Source organism: Harmonia axyridis, chromosome 3 (assembly GCF_914767665.1).
Source record: "Harmonia axyridis chromosome 3, icHarAxyr1.1, whole genome shotgun sequence".
Lineage (NCBI taxonomy): Eukaryota > Metazoa > Arthropoda > Insecta > Coleoptera > Coccinellidae > Harmonia > Harmonia axyridis.
In genome coordinates, this window is record NC_059503.1 from 27,913,503 (window position 1) to 27,928,722 (window position 15,220).

Sequence of the window (15,220 nt, forward strand, 5' to 3'; positions counted from 1 at the left end):
GAAAATTGGACGTCCAGATTGGACTACATCCGAGCCAGGCGTGGCGGTCATATGCCAGAAATCATATTTAAAATGTAATGCCACAAGATTATCTTGCGGATAAATAAAATTCATGTCAATCGAATAATCCATCGTTGTTTTATTGCAATTTAAACTTCTATAGCTCTAAAAAAAGCACCCTTTACTTTACATGTTTAATTTCTCGATTTCTGATCGCTTATTTACCTGTAGATATTACACGAATTACTGATGTATTTCGGAATAAATATGGGTGTTACATTTCAATGCCACTAATTACATAACCTAGATGGCATAGTTTTTATTGAAAAAAGTGAGTTTCTGCTCATTATTTATTCGAATTACCATGTCGAGCGCGCTGTATAGGTATATACTTACTATTGTAATCGACGATTGAAAAAACCCTCTCTAACGCATTCCCGATCGAAAAATCCATGTAATCTCTGACGTCCTGACATATCGCTTCGATTATTTCACAATAGGTCGAGTCGATCAACACAATCTCGAAGTTTCGAGAACCACAGATAAATCGGCATTGAACCGTGCACTTTGAGCACAGAACGCGACCAGCGATATTTCGGAAAAAAATTGCGGAAATAGGCGCGCTTTTATTTCTCGTGCCACACGTACTGGTCGAAGTTCAGGGAAAATCACGTCTTTAGTAGGCGACAAACTTCTCCAACTGTCGATTGTGAATTAATTTGAACGGATTGGCAATTCAAGTCATATTTAACTGAGGAAGTGGCTTGTGTTCGCTTCAAATGGGTGTGGTATTTCTGTTCGGAAGTTTTTGAACTTACCACTTTTGAAAACTAAACATTTTTGAGAGACAGAATAACAGATTGTTATCAGATCATTTTGTCACAATTCGGAATTTGAGCCGTGAATAGTCCTTCGGCCGATTTACATCAGGCGAATGCTCACATTCTAACCCCATTCTATCAAAGTTTTCTACCCTCAGGTGCAAAAAACAACCCACCAAATTGATATTCAGTAAAATTTTAAGTCTCTTAGTTTTCTTATTTTTTGCTCAATTTTCAATTTTTTTTCAGTGAACTATACCTGAAATTATTAATTTCAATTTGCATATTCAATCTTTCGTAAAGTGCTGGTTTATTAGTCACTAAACAGGGTTAATCAGAAGTTTGTTGTTAAACCCCATAGAGTAATAAACATAGATACAGGGAGTATACGCAATTTTCACATGTCCCCAACATGGTTAGATTAAGTTATCGGATTGTGATATATATATATTTTCAAATCCACAATTTTACTATATCATTATTTGAGTGATCCCCGATTGAATAAGCAAATTTGAATATTTGGAATCCGATATTTTTCTAATTGTCGAATTTATAATGAGCATAATATTCATAATTTTTTGTATCTACCTGCTGAAATCCAATTTTTGGCAACTTTTGCTCTTCTAGTTTCATCGGTTGTTTCAAGTCGTTTGGCGCGCTTGAAGTTTGTTTTCTGATTTTCTGATATATTTAGGTATTTATTTCAATATATTCAGAGTTAATTTGAAACATTGATTCACTATGGGACATCAGAAGTGCGTTCTTTGTGGAGAAACTCGCGAGTTGAGTGAAATATCGTATCACTGATATGTTTTTATTTCCGCGCGCTTCATGTCAAATTTGATTGTAAAAATGGCGACAAAATTTTCTTACTGAAAATAACATACGCTCCCTCTATCTATGTTTATTACTCTGAGTTAAGTCCTAATTTGAGAATATCCTGTGGAATAATTTCGTGGTCAAGATCCATTTCTTTTCAACAGTAGAAGACTGCCTCAGCTGCTTGCTACGCTCGGCTAGGAATTCAGTCAAGGCAGTCAATCTACTTTGCTGCCGAGTTGAACATATAATTTTTTTTTCTGATTGTTCATAATGATATATGTAAGATATAGTATTTGCAAATGATTACAATTCCCACAATCTTCTTATTTTTCCTGTAGTGATAAATTAAAACTGAATTTGATACGAATCGCAATTGTTGGAATGATTAGTTGCTATGGAAATGTACCTATATGTCCATGATAAGATGTCTAAAAACATGGTGAATGCACTCGTCAAATTTTGAATGCAATGACATTCGACCAAATTGAAAATATTAGTTTTAGTTCGTGGCGGCGCCGCAATGTCATACTTGTCATTTCGATCTTTTTCCGTTGTTTTTGATTGGATACATTAATTAAAACCCGATACTGACCAATCAAAAGCGACGTGTAACCGAGTATGATCGTGCAAAGTCGTGAAACAAAACACGAAACGTTTACTGGAATGAATTCAAATATTTGTAGTAAAGGGAGTTCATTGGTATTTCAATTACAAGAATTACTTCCATAGATCATAACTATAATGAAAGATATACATATAGGTACATAATGGCACAAAACTCGTAAATAATAAATAACAAGAATCTTAATTTGTTGATAGCGCTACCTACAGTTGACATAACGAAGCTTAACTAATATTCTCAAAATTGGCAAAACAAAAGCTAATCAGTTCATACACCTGGTTTTTAGACATCTTAGTCCATAATAATTATAGTTTGACAACTTATGAAATGTTTTATTTCCATTAAAAATGATAATTTCACTGTCAAGGCAGGAAAAGTAATGATTTGCTGATTGATATGTGGCTGCAAAATAAATATTTGCTGTCAATCGAATAAATTAGAAAAAAAAATTAGAATTAGAAAAACAGAATGTTCTTTTGAATATTAGCTCTACTGCAGATGCGAATTGATATGTTTTGATTTTTCACTTGAATTCAATAAATTTCCATGAATAAATTGTAAACTGATTATCATTGAACAACATGTTGTTGCCTTCTCTATTGATGGCCTCAAAAACTGAGCCTTCGCACTGACATTAAGGCATAATGATCAAGGTCATATCATTTTTAATTTCTTCAAATTGAATGAAGAGTGTATTCGTCCCTTAAAAATGAACCACATACATACATGCACTTTTAGCCATGAATTAAGAAACAAAAGAGTAAGAAGAAATGGTTCTTGATGAAACTTGGTAATTTGAAAAAAAAATTACCACGTCATTATAACATAAGATGTTTCAAAATTCTGTTTAACAACAAACTACTGATTAATCCTTTATAGTGACTAATAAGCCAGCACTCAACAAAATATTGAATATGCAAGTTGAAATGAATCATTAATCATTATCACCAACCATAACATTGACGTGAATGAGTATTTGTTTGGCTGATTTAAACATCCATCTATATTTTATGCAAGAATTCTAATTCTTAGTTCTCGTTTTTACTCGGCTTATTTTGGTGTAAACGTTGAAAACGAGCTGTCGTTCACACTAAAAGATAATCAAATAATGTTCTTGTAACAGCTTCTGCTCTTTGTTCGTTTGGTTCAAACTCACCTTTACGATAAGATTTGTTCGTTCGTTTAACTTTCGAACGGAAGGATCTAGAAACACAAGATTTGCATGTTGTCTCATTGAAAATACCACAGATTAGGCCAAATATTCACCCGAAGGCCCGAAATAAATATATTTCTCGAAAAATTCTGAATACATGAATACATAATATATAATATAACAAAATGAATGTTTAGGTACTTTTAATAAAAAAAAAATACTACTAGTTCCTAAAAGCAATGAAATAGATTGGTTACTATCTGAAAATATGTTTAGGCCAAAACTATTTTCTGCACTAGTTTGACGCATGTTTACATCAAAATTCTTCACCATTCAATGGGTGGGCTTAAAGGTTATTTTCATTGAATGAGATCGAACTCAGAAATGTTTTTGAGGTTGAAAGGGTTAATATATTCCTTAACTTATACTCAATAATGTCGACTAAAGAGAATGCTCTTTCTACACAGTGGCATTGAAAAAATGGAGGGATTGAAGAAATAAAGCAAGATTAGATTCTTATTCAAACCGTGGCTCTTCTTGAGCGTTTTCATCTAGGTATTTATTTTGAACAACCTCAATCCAATTGATACGATCCCACTCACTTTCAAGTAAAAAGTTTGGGTAAGGCAAGAATTGAGAGAAAAGAGGGAGAAAGAAGAAAGATGTCCGATTTTAGAATCTGATCGATGAGATTTTTTATGTTAGCTTTAGTTTATTGGCTTAGAGCACATCTAAAGTTATGTTCCATATTGATTTCTGGATTTTATTTTCAATTTAACTCGAAAAAGCACTCTAACATCTTAATGTGGTGGCGAAGGACATTTTCAAAGCTCTATTGTTAGATATAACAAGGTATTCGGCACTAGCATTTCGTCAAAATGTGCTGAGATCATAATTTTGAAATTCTACTGTGAAAGGAGTATTCTCGCGAAGTTTGAGAAATTCTACTTTGGCCGCCAGAACATCTTCAATGATGCTCTCAGTGGTAATTTTTATTTTTTAGCTTCAGCTTGGTTTATCACTCAATCAGGTATTACCGATATGAGGTTCATCGTTACCCCAACAGAATAGCTGTGGGTAGTTCTGCTAACTTGTACAAGCCCTAAATTTCTGAGAGGTATCACAGAGACCAAGGAGAGTCGGGATAGAAAAACATAGAAAAACCTTAATTCTTCGCTCGTCATCCGTACTCACATACACCCTATATACAGGTATATAGGCTGCAATTTACGCATAAATGGACGAGCGCTCAAGAGCTAATGGGAACCATGGCTAGCTCTAGATATTTGTTCAAATTTCTTCCTAATGCAATATATCTATTCTCGTGCTTCTACTACTTTTAGAAGTTAAGATTGCTTCAACAGAATAGCCAGCACCTCGGCCAGCACGTAGCCCAGACCTCAGTCCCATAGAACAGATTTGCGACATGCTTAGAAGATTATTGAGGAATCATCCGAATCAAAGATGCAACTAAAAAGTATGACAAATCTTCTCATTAAATTTTAGAAAATTTGGACTAAAATGACATTCGGTGTCTATAATTTGGACTTCGGAGTGTAGACCGTCGTTAACTAGAGGTCATCCGAAATATTGTCTTGAAAATAAAATATGTTTGATTTCTTCATCTTGAAATGCAGAATTTTCTTTTCATCTCATAAATACCCATGTTGGGGAAAAACGAAGAGATGTACTTGTTTTCACTACACTTCATTTATGATCTTTTTGGAAATGTCTGGGACTTCATAAAAATTAAAATTGAAAATAATTATGTGGTGAGTTAATTTCTTATAATTTATGTATGGAATAATTTTGCATCGAATATGTAATTTTCTGAAGAAGACCAGATTTGTGCAGAGAAAAATCATGGATTGTACCGCGAATAAGCTACTTTATTGTCCTGATAAGGCTCCGTCTGATTTTTTCCTGTTTCCAAACACTTCAAGGCAATCGTTTTCAATAGAGCAGTTAAAAGTGATTCAGTGTTCAGCACTAAAATCGATTCATGTAAAAAAAAAGTTTTGATTATTGGATAATTCTTTGTCGTAAACGTATAAGGTATTTCGGAAGAGACCTAATTTGAAGACAATACAATAAATTCGGTATATTATTCATTTTTTTGAATTTGAAATATATCATATAACAATTTTTGTATTGAAGTCATTGCATGCGAAATGTGAATTCTCGAAATCACATGGTCATTCACAATATTTCCTATGACTTGTACCTCTACAACTCATGAATAATAATCTGGTTATGTTGGGAACTGACTTTTCGATATCATATTACATTATTTAACTCTATTATAATTGGGTTATTCAATTTAAAATCAACAGGGCTGTCTGCTATCTGTTCGTACAAATTTATTGATCAATTTATAGATAGGAAATTTATTAGGTAGTGTGATATTTTCATATGGCCCGTCCAATTTTGTTGGAAATGAAGGTTTTAAAAAAACTTAATATGTACTTAACAAACCAATTACAGAAATTAATCGAGTCAAGATCGATTTTCCTTGAATACACTGTTGATTTAACAACTCGATGACAACAATCTTCGCAATTCGCACTGTTCTAAATTAATCCAAGCCTCAGACAGGAATAACACAACAGATCACAGAACGTGATCCGCTGAAACACAAACATTGGGCCCTTAACCTCAAACCGCAACCCCCTGCGTCTATGATTCAGTCGGAAAAGGCGTGAAAATCAGCGAGGAGTCACGCAGACACGGGATCGTAATACTACGGAACAACAATGAGTCATCCAACCAATTCTGAGAACTCACCATTATTTGGTCAGCGTAACTTTAAATCCCAATGATCCCAGCAGCCGATGACAGTCACAGCAATCGCGAAAATGCCGACACAAACAGACCACTCTGATCGACCAACAACACGCGTCTGGGAAATTTATACGAGAACGCGGTTTGCGGTTCCGACTAGCGTCGTCTCCTTATCACGACGGCGTCGCTGCTTGTTGCTCCGCAACGCAAAAGGCGAAAGTGACAGAAGACAGATGTAGCGATCGTTTTTTGTTCCGGCGGAGGAAGACTGGCCGGTTCTATGGGAGTGGGAGGGATGTTGTCCTGTCAGGTCCAGGATGGAGGCTTTGTTGCAGCAACGTGCTCGCGACTGCGGAAGTACATAGGCGTGCGGAAAGGGGGCATTGAAGGAGACCAAGCGTGGAGATTATATCAGCTGGGCTAGGACTATTGGCATCACGGGCGGATTTATTCGGGGGGTAATAGGGGGATTAAACCCCCAAAATTTTTGGCCTACGATTTCAAAGTTTCTGCTCGCAATAGTTATTTTCCTAACAAGTTTGGAAAGTGATACCTTTCCCCAAGAGACTGCAGTTTCAAGCTGTCGAGTGCGGAAAAGGCACTTTCCATATGAGTTAGGGACAATATTTTTCCTACTAGCGTAAATAGAACACTTTCACGGAGAGTTTTCTTCGTGATACCGACTGACGTTATAATGAATTATATTTTTGTGCGCTCATCCGCATAGAAACGTTTGAATTTTATGATTGGCGCATAGACATGCCAAAATTTCAGGATAGATGCGACTTTTTCAGATTTGCGTGCGGAAAAATATCTTGCTATTCACTTACCGCATGCATATGCGTGCGGTAAATTACTACTTTCCAAACATCAATGCGAGTGGAAAGTAATACTTTCGAAACGCTAGTAGGAAAAAATGCGTTTCATACCATCCTCAACAACTTTGGTTTTGTGTATGTCTATTGTCTTCGTGTCAGCGCATCCTTGTATAGCCTCAACTTTTATAATTCTAATTTGACTTTGGTATTTGGTAGGGACTTCTGTTTCGACCATTGATAGCCCTATACGAATTCCAGCTTTTCCAGATAAAGGATTCGGATTGAATATACGTAAAAGTGAATTGTTATATTCAGATCTCGCGTTTTACTGATCCGATTTTGGTTAAGAGAAAACTAAAATATTGCATTGAGTCCTAAATACAAAGGCGTACAAGTTTGCTTCCTCCGTTTTTTTTCGAAGTTCGAGGCTTTATTGTAGAGAACTGTATTGTCCCATCTTTTGAAGCGATCCACGAATCGATCCAATTTTTGACTCCTTCATAATATCGGAAGTGCTGGTCAGCCAGTCTGTGTGCCATTGATCGAAAGAAGTGAAAGTCCGAAGGAGCAACATCTTGACCACTTTCGCAACATGGAGTCAAGCATTGTCATGCTGTAAAATAACTTCATCATGTCTCTCGTTGTATTGCGGCCGTTTGTCTTTCAATGCTCGCCTTAAATGCATTGATTTTGTTCGATAACGATCGTCTTTGTTTTTTTCAGTCGGTTTCAACAACTCATAATACACTACACTGAGCTGGTCCCACCAAATACTGAGCATGGCCTTGGAACCGTGAATATTCGGTTTGGCCATCGACGTGGAAGCATGTCCGGGTTATCCCAGGATGATTATATGAACCCATTTTTCGCCTCCAGTCACAATGCAATGCAGAAATCCCTTCCGTCTTTACCTTGCAAACAGCTCTTCACAAGCAAACAAATGCCGTTCAACATATTTCCGCTTCAACTCGTACGACACCCAATTTCCTTGTTTCTGAATCATTCCCATGACTTTAGGGCGTTTTGAAAAGGCTTGTTGTGACACTCTCTTGATCCTGCTAATTCTTGTTGCGTTTGACACGAGTCTTGATCAAGCAATGCCTCCAATTTTGCATCTTCGAAAACCTTCTTTCTTTCACAGCTATGCTGGTCTTCGACGTCAAAATCAACGTTCTTGAGGCGTTGAAACTATTCTCGGCACGTTCTTTCACTAATAGCGGCCTCACCATAGGTATTTGGGAGCATTAGATGTGCCTCACCTGCAGATTTCTTCATATTAAAGTAGAAAATTAAAACCTCCCGCAAATGACGAGAATTTGGTCGGTAAGGTGACAGGATTAATCGAGAATAACTTCATGATGCAGACACAAATCGGCTTATATTTCGCTGGCGTTGTATTTACATATACCTGAGCTTATTGTATGACATCTACGATATATTTCTTTCAACTACCACTTTCCGCTTCAGCCACCTATTGCAAAATGGCGGAATCAAAGTTGTACACCATTAGATCCATAGAAATTTAAACTGTTTCGGATCTACCGTGCGCCTTTCTCATGCGCTAACGTGGAATTCCCGAGACCTCAATATTTTTGATTTTGAAAATCGGTATGAGTATAGATATGTGAGTAATCGGTATGACTAAATGGTTTTATTGGAATTTCTGCTCTTACGAATGTAGGGTGCAGGTTGCCCTATTTTTTTGCATTATTTTGCTTTCTCGATTAGTTCTTCACATTACAGTACATTCAACCATTTTTCAGACAATACTATGCTCGAAATATTTTGATATTTCAATCCTTTAAATTCAAACATAATGAATGATTTCGCAATAAGAGGTTTAATTTTGAATAAACCGCTATTTGGGCAGCTGTCACTTTTGAAGCATCTGTTGGCATTTGATAAGTAAAAATTACACGATAATTAAAAATGAAGATACACACTATAACATCGCATTGAAATCGTTAAAATTTATTACAAAAATGGTGAAAGTTTGGAGTTACAGTTCGAAAAACTAAAGCACTTTTGAATCGCCGCGAAGCACCTTCCTGGCCGTCGATAGATAAACTGGTTGAATAATTTAAGCTGTTGGGACAAATAAAGACAGTAAAGTTAGAAGTGATGTGAAGAATCTAAACAGTGTTCGTCCCTCAAAAACAACTGAGAATATTGCTGCTGTAGCCCTTAGCCCTGTTGACGAAAACCCAGGTTTGCCGATTCTTCATTGATCTTGGGAATTAGGTATTCCACCGTATTTTGCGTAAAGATTTGTTTTCAACAAGATGGCACTATGTGCCAAACAAGCAACGAATCGATCGCAATTTTGTGAGAAAAGTTTTCTGGTCGTTTTATTTCATGAAAAGGTGATCACAATTGGCCACCGATATCTTGTGATTTAACACCTTCAGACTTTTTTTCTTTGAGACCACGTTAAGAATGAGGTTCTTCTTTTTCAACCACAACAGTGGCTACTAATTATTTTCTAATATTCATTTTAAATTGCTGATGGAAAGGTTGGCCGATTGACCTTTCTCATCGATAAAATGTCAATCCAAGTGAATAATTGAATTTAAAAAAAAAACAAAAGTGTAAATCAAATCATGACAAGAATCGTAAAAAAAAATTCAAATGAACCTCCATTTTTTCCTCAATTCCAAGTGAATAAATATTGACGAAGTTAATCTTTACAAACCCATTCCTCATTATACCAATAGTGATTTGAGTTATAATTTATGATATCGGAAAAAAGCTTGGAGCTATAATTAAGAATACGAAATATTCAAATTATTTTTTTTTTGTTTCACTTCTAGGAGTCTGATCATGGGATAATTTTCTATTCCGAAGAACACTTCCTGTATTTTTTTATAGGATAGGCTAAACGATGAAGAGAAGTAGGTGGCAAAGTTTAGATTTTGCCATCTTAATTTTTTTTTGCTATCCCCATTATATTAGTTTATAGGTATCTCGATTCCAAATTTTTGATCTATTGATTTAGGTTTATTATTAATATTCTAATAATACCAACTAGAATTGTTCGAGAAAAAAATTCAAGCAATTCAGATCAAGAAAAACTTATCTATTGAGTTAGCTATTCTCACAAGAAAATAAAATACAAGACCAACTAAAATCACCCACATTTTTCATAAAAATATAATAGTGTTTCTTTCCTTAATTCTTCGAAGAAGGAATTGGCCTAATTGTTGCAATAATCTGCCTTTTGCTCTCGAAATCATAATATTTGAATTCTCTATTTCTCATGTATTTCTGAGATGCATTCACACAAATTAAAATAATTTATCTGACACTGATCCCGATACACCGGCACTACATTTGAAGAAGCCATAATATGTATAATCGCAGCTTACTGGCGCTCTGTAGAATATTGAATATCAAGTTCAGTTAAAGCTACAAAATAATTTATGATGTTCATATGAGAAACTAGAAACAACTGATGATTGAAATTTAATACAAAATGCCAAATTTAGGTGAATTCTAGACACGTGTAATCTAAACAGAAATTCATATGAAAACTCGTAGGAAGGAACTGGAAAAGTTCTTTTCGAATTTGTTATGGAAGTTGTGCACGCCACTGGTGACTATAGACTTATGTTTCCAATGATACGTCTATGGGCATAAAATATGACCAGCTTTCCTTTTTAGCCCTCTTCTAAAACTAACAAATTTATATGAATTATTTAATTCAAAATATCTAGAGCTATCACTTTTTTGTATTGAATTGGTTAAATCATTATTATCATAACCCGACTTTGGGTTATCATAGTAAAAGAGAAAACTTCCCTCGCAATCGGTTTTCTCACTTCCACTCAATCCCGGATATGTCAGAATGTCAGAACGATAGAGCTGTCCGGTCCTCGTAACCCCTCTGATCCTCGTCTATGCGAATCCCGTCGATCCTTTGGCCTGTCCGTCGCCTCCTAAAATTTTTCTCACCTTCCTCGCTGTATTTTCTGGAATTTATTACATATTTACGCACCAATACTAATTTCCTTGAATTTTTCTTTAGGTTTTATAGTAATGTTTCAGTTGAAGGAATCAAGTCCCTATGTTTTGAAAATTTTCGACCGCCACTTGACGAAGGTTGTTATTTGTTATTGCTGCATAACAGGCCAATTGGAAAGGCCCCGGTCTACCACAGTAAAACACATTTTTTTGGGAAAATTCGATTTTTTTATTCAACATAGTTGCCTTCGAGGGTGATACAGCGATTAAACCGATATTCCAACTTTTCGATACCATTTTTGAAGTACGATTTGTCATTCGCTTCAAAATAGGCCTCAGTTTCGGTGATTACTTCTTTATTGGCGCTAAATTTCTTTCCAGCGAGCATTCTTTTGAGGTATGAGAACAGGAAAAAGTCGCTGGGGGCCAGATCTGGCGAATACGGTGGACGCAGAAGCAATTTGAAGCCCAATTAATCCAATTTTGCCATTGTTTTCATTGATTTGTAACAAGGCGCATTGTCTTGATTGAACAGCACCTTTTTTTTCTTCAAATGGGGCCGTTTTTTAACGATTTCATCCTTTAAACGATCCAATATCGCTATATAATAATCGCTGTTGATGGTCTGGCCCTTCCTTTTGGAGGTAATCAATGAGTATTATACCTTGCGCATCCCAGAATACTTCTGCCATAACCTTGCCAGCTGACTGTTGTGTTTTTCCTCGCTTTGGATTCGGTTCATCGTGTGCAGTCCACTCAGCTGAGTGTCGATTGAACTCTGGAGTGAAATAATGGATGTTTCATCCATTGTCACATATCGACGCAAAAAATCAGGTATATTGCACTTAAACAGCTTCAAACACTGCTCAAAATCATTAACACGTTGTTGCTGTTTACCGATTGTGAGTTCGCGCGGCACCGATTTTGCACACATCTTTCGCATGTACAAATATTCGTGAATGATATGATGTACACGTTCAGATGATATCTTCACAATGTCTGGTATTTCGATCAACTTCACTTTACGGTCATTCAAAATTATTTTGTGAAATTTTTTGATATTTTCATCTGTGACAGCCTCTTTTGGGCGCCCACTGTGTTCGCCGTCTTCGGTGATCATTTCACTACGTTTAAACTTAGCATACCAATCAATGATTTTTCTGGTGCAGACCCCGGAAACTCTTCATCAAGCCAAGATTTTGCTTCAACTGTATTTTTTCCCTTCAAAAAGCAATATTTTATCATCACACGATTTTTTTTCCATTTTTTCAAATAACAAAAGTAGCTACACTCATACTTTGAATAATAGGACAACTAATCGAGGATGACTAATAATAATATTATCAGCTTTGAAAGTATTATTGTCACATTGCTGTTGTTTAATTTTAACTCTTCGTTTTCTTTTAACATAAAGGAAGGAGAAATGAATTAATTGAAGGTAGAAAAAAGATGATTTGAAAATAATACATACCTATGTCATTATTCAAGCGTTTATCTGTAATAAAACAATGAATCCTGCTTAGAAAATATTCTTATCGAATAATAAACATAATCAATGATTTTCATTTTCCGTGAATCCATTGTATATTGGAATGAGAGTGTATATCATCAAATTTTCACAAATTGTGATGAAATATTTAGTTTTATGCCAATATCCTTATCAATAACCGTTTTGTTTTCATATCGGTTAACGGTTTACACATTATGATATCGACGGGGGTCCCACCTATTATTATTCTCATTTCACATTAATACAGCCATAAAACAAATAAAATGACCAATCTTATCGAGAAAAATTTCAAAGAGATAGATGCTCATAAACTTTTCATTGTCCAACGAAAAGCGAAAAAAGTTTTAGTGTCATAAGTCTGTTGTTAAGGATTTTCAGCCATCAGATTCAACGACCTGAAGATGTTTATATTCTTTGTTAGCGTGTTCTTTCCCATTTTTCCTAGTAACATTAGAATTCCAGCTTTCGCCATTGTGCCCTGAATGTATGGATATTAGAGACAGATGAATTGTGGTAGAGAAAGACATTTCGAGAAATCGATTGGATACAGTTTCCTCATTGGAAACAGAATATTTAGCAAGCGCAAATAATTTCAACAAACGTGTAAATAAATGCTAATTGCAATAAATTAATGTGATAATAAGTTGGAAACTTTATTATTGGACATTCAGATTTTCAAGTTGTGATTGTGGTGACGATCACCCAACGAAGTAGATATCACAAAAGAGAAGATTCCCTCATTTTATTTGGTTTCTCCAGAACAACTCGAGAATTTGATTCTGATTCTTGCTCTGTTCTCGTTTAATGCCTGCGTTTATATATTATGGTATTTTTGTATGTTACTTCTTTGATAGGTCTCAAACCTTAAATTTCTGATATTCTACATATTATATTCCTTAGACTTAGACTTACTTAAAAGAAAGAAGGCAAAGAGTAAAAATAGGAAAGGTTGTCAGTGAAGAAAAAATTCGTACATATGGAGTTCCGCAAGGAACTAAAGTGGTATGGGGTGAAATGGCGGAATTTAATACAAAAGTGGATAATAAAAATCATTTACATACTATCAAGAGTATGCTCCGTAAGACAGCTCCATGGACGTGTTTAAATTACCAACACAATCTAGGTATACCTCCAAAGAATTATATGGAAATAAAAGGAAATCATCTTCAATTACCGAAAATAAAAAAGAAACAGTTGCACAAAGATCATTAATATATCTCGCACCACTCCTTTATAATCAACTCCCAGTAGATATCAAAGAAACAAGAAATAACAGAACGTTCAATAAAAGAGTTAAAACCTGGATCGAGAGCAAATCTAAGTCCTTTTGGGATACATTCACGAGCAGAAATAAGTTTGTTTAGCTGAGTGTTCGTCTGTCCATGGAATTATTGTTAATTTGAATTACAACCCACCCACAAGTGTCATACTTTTGTGGGAGATATATGTTTGTCCATTCATTAATTAAGGTAAAATTAATATGTATTATTTTTTTGTATTTCGGAATGAATAAACATTATTATGGAATGAATGAATGGAATGAATTATCGGAATGAATAAACATTATTATTGTTTCGAAGCAGTTTAAGAAATTGATAATTTAATATTAACTGAAAAAATAATTGTACATTATTTAATCTTCGTAAATTTCTCTCTTGTAGCCCTGAAGAAGTGGAAATGTGTCCGCGAAACGTTGGCATTAGTTGGATTTAGTTTTGTATAACCCACTTTCCTAAAATCCTGTGAAAGTCAAGTACAATTATTATTTTATATTCTCTCATTTTTGGCCGTAATGACAACTTGCTTCTCATAAACCATGATCCTCTGACACTCTAAATCTTTACTGTTTGATTGATTCTGTTTATTTCATGGACTTATTTTTATTTTGTAAATTATAACCTTTGTTGTTGTGAATATAATTTTTGTTGTAGTAGTAGAGGCTTTGATAGGTAGAAGGTATTAAAATTGAATAAAATTGGGATCCAATTACGTATAAAAGCTGAAATGAGATTTGAATAACTACCGAAAGATGTTTTACCTAATGACAGACACTTTGCATATTGGAAACCTCCAGACATCTCCATTTTAAGGGTTAATACATGTAAACTACTACTCTGTAAATTGCTAATCATGACTACGTTTCTAAGATCGTGTACGCCAGGATGCAGACGCCAGGAGCATACCTAAAGAAGAGCCTCAATCTACTCTTCTATGAATCAAAACTGAACTACCTTGAAGATCTATCAGATTCCTAAAGGAGCTAAAAAATGGAGATACGTGCCTGTTTCTGATCACGTACAGATCCTCGATTCCATCAGGTGTTCCGCTGAAAAAAGTTGGAAATAATGGGTTTAACTGTTCGTGAGGTTAGTAATCTCATAGATCGTCGGTTTCTCAATTCTGGAATATAATAAATTATGATATCTTGGAATTCAACATCACCACCTGGCCTCAGGGGCAGATATATGGAAAATAATCGTAATAATAATCATTATAGCATCTCCGGAAAACAATCTAGATTCACAACGGTTAAAACAACAAAATCTTACAACTTGCCATATGAGTTTTATTCTAGCAATCATTAAACTGAAATAAAAAATCCAAACTGAAAGGTGAACCAATCAGCTGATGTTCAAAGCAGAATAATATAATAAATATTGACCTTCACCGACTGCCTCAAGATCGAAAAAATGAAGTAAGTTAATCGTATCATCTTTTGAATTTTGATAAAAG

General features: G+C 35.0%; 1 protein-coding gene across 1 annotated transcript in view; it reads right to left on the reverse strand.

Annotated features, from left to right (window-relative positions):
* LOC123676878 (ATP-binding cassette sub-family D member) overlaps positions 1 to 6,436 on the reverse strand; it is a 62,626-nt gene extending 56,190 nt beyond the window's left edge. Inside the window, exon 1 of the mRNA XM_045613139.1 lies at positions 6,203 to 6,436. The gene's annotated coding sequence lies outside the window, so the exon portion shown is untranslated. The remainder of the gene's footprint in view (positions 1 to 6,202) is intronic.
* Between the last annotated feature and the right edge of the window lie 8,784 nt (positions 6,437 to 15,220).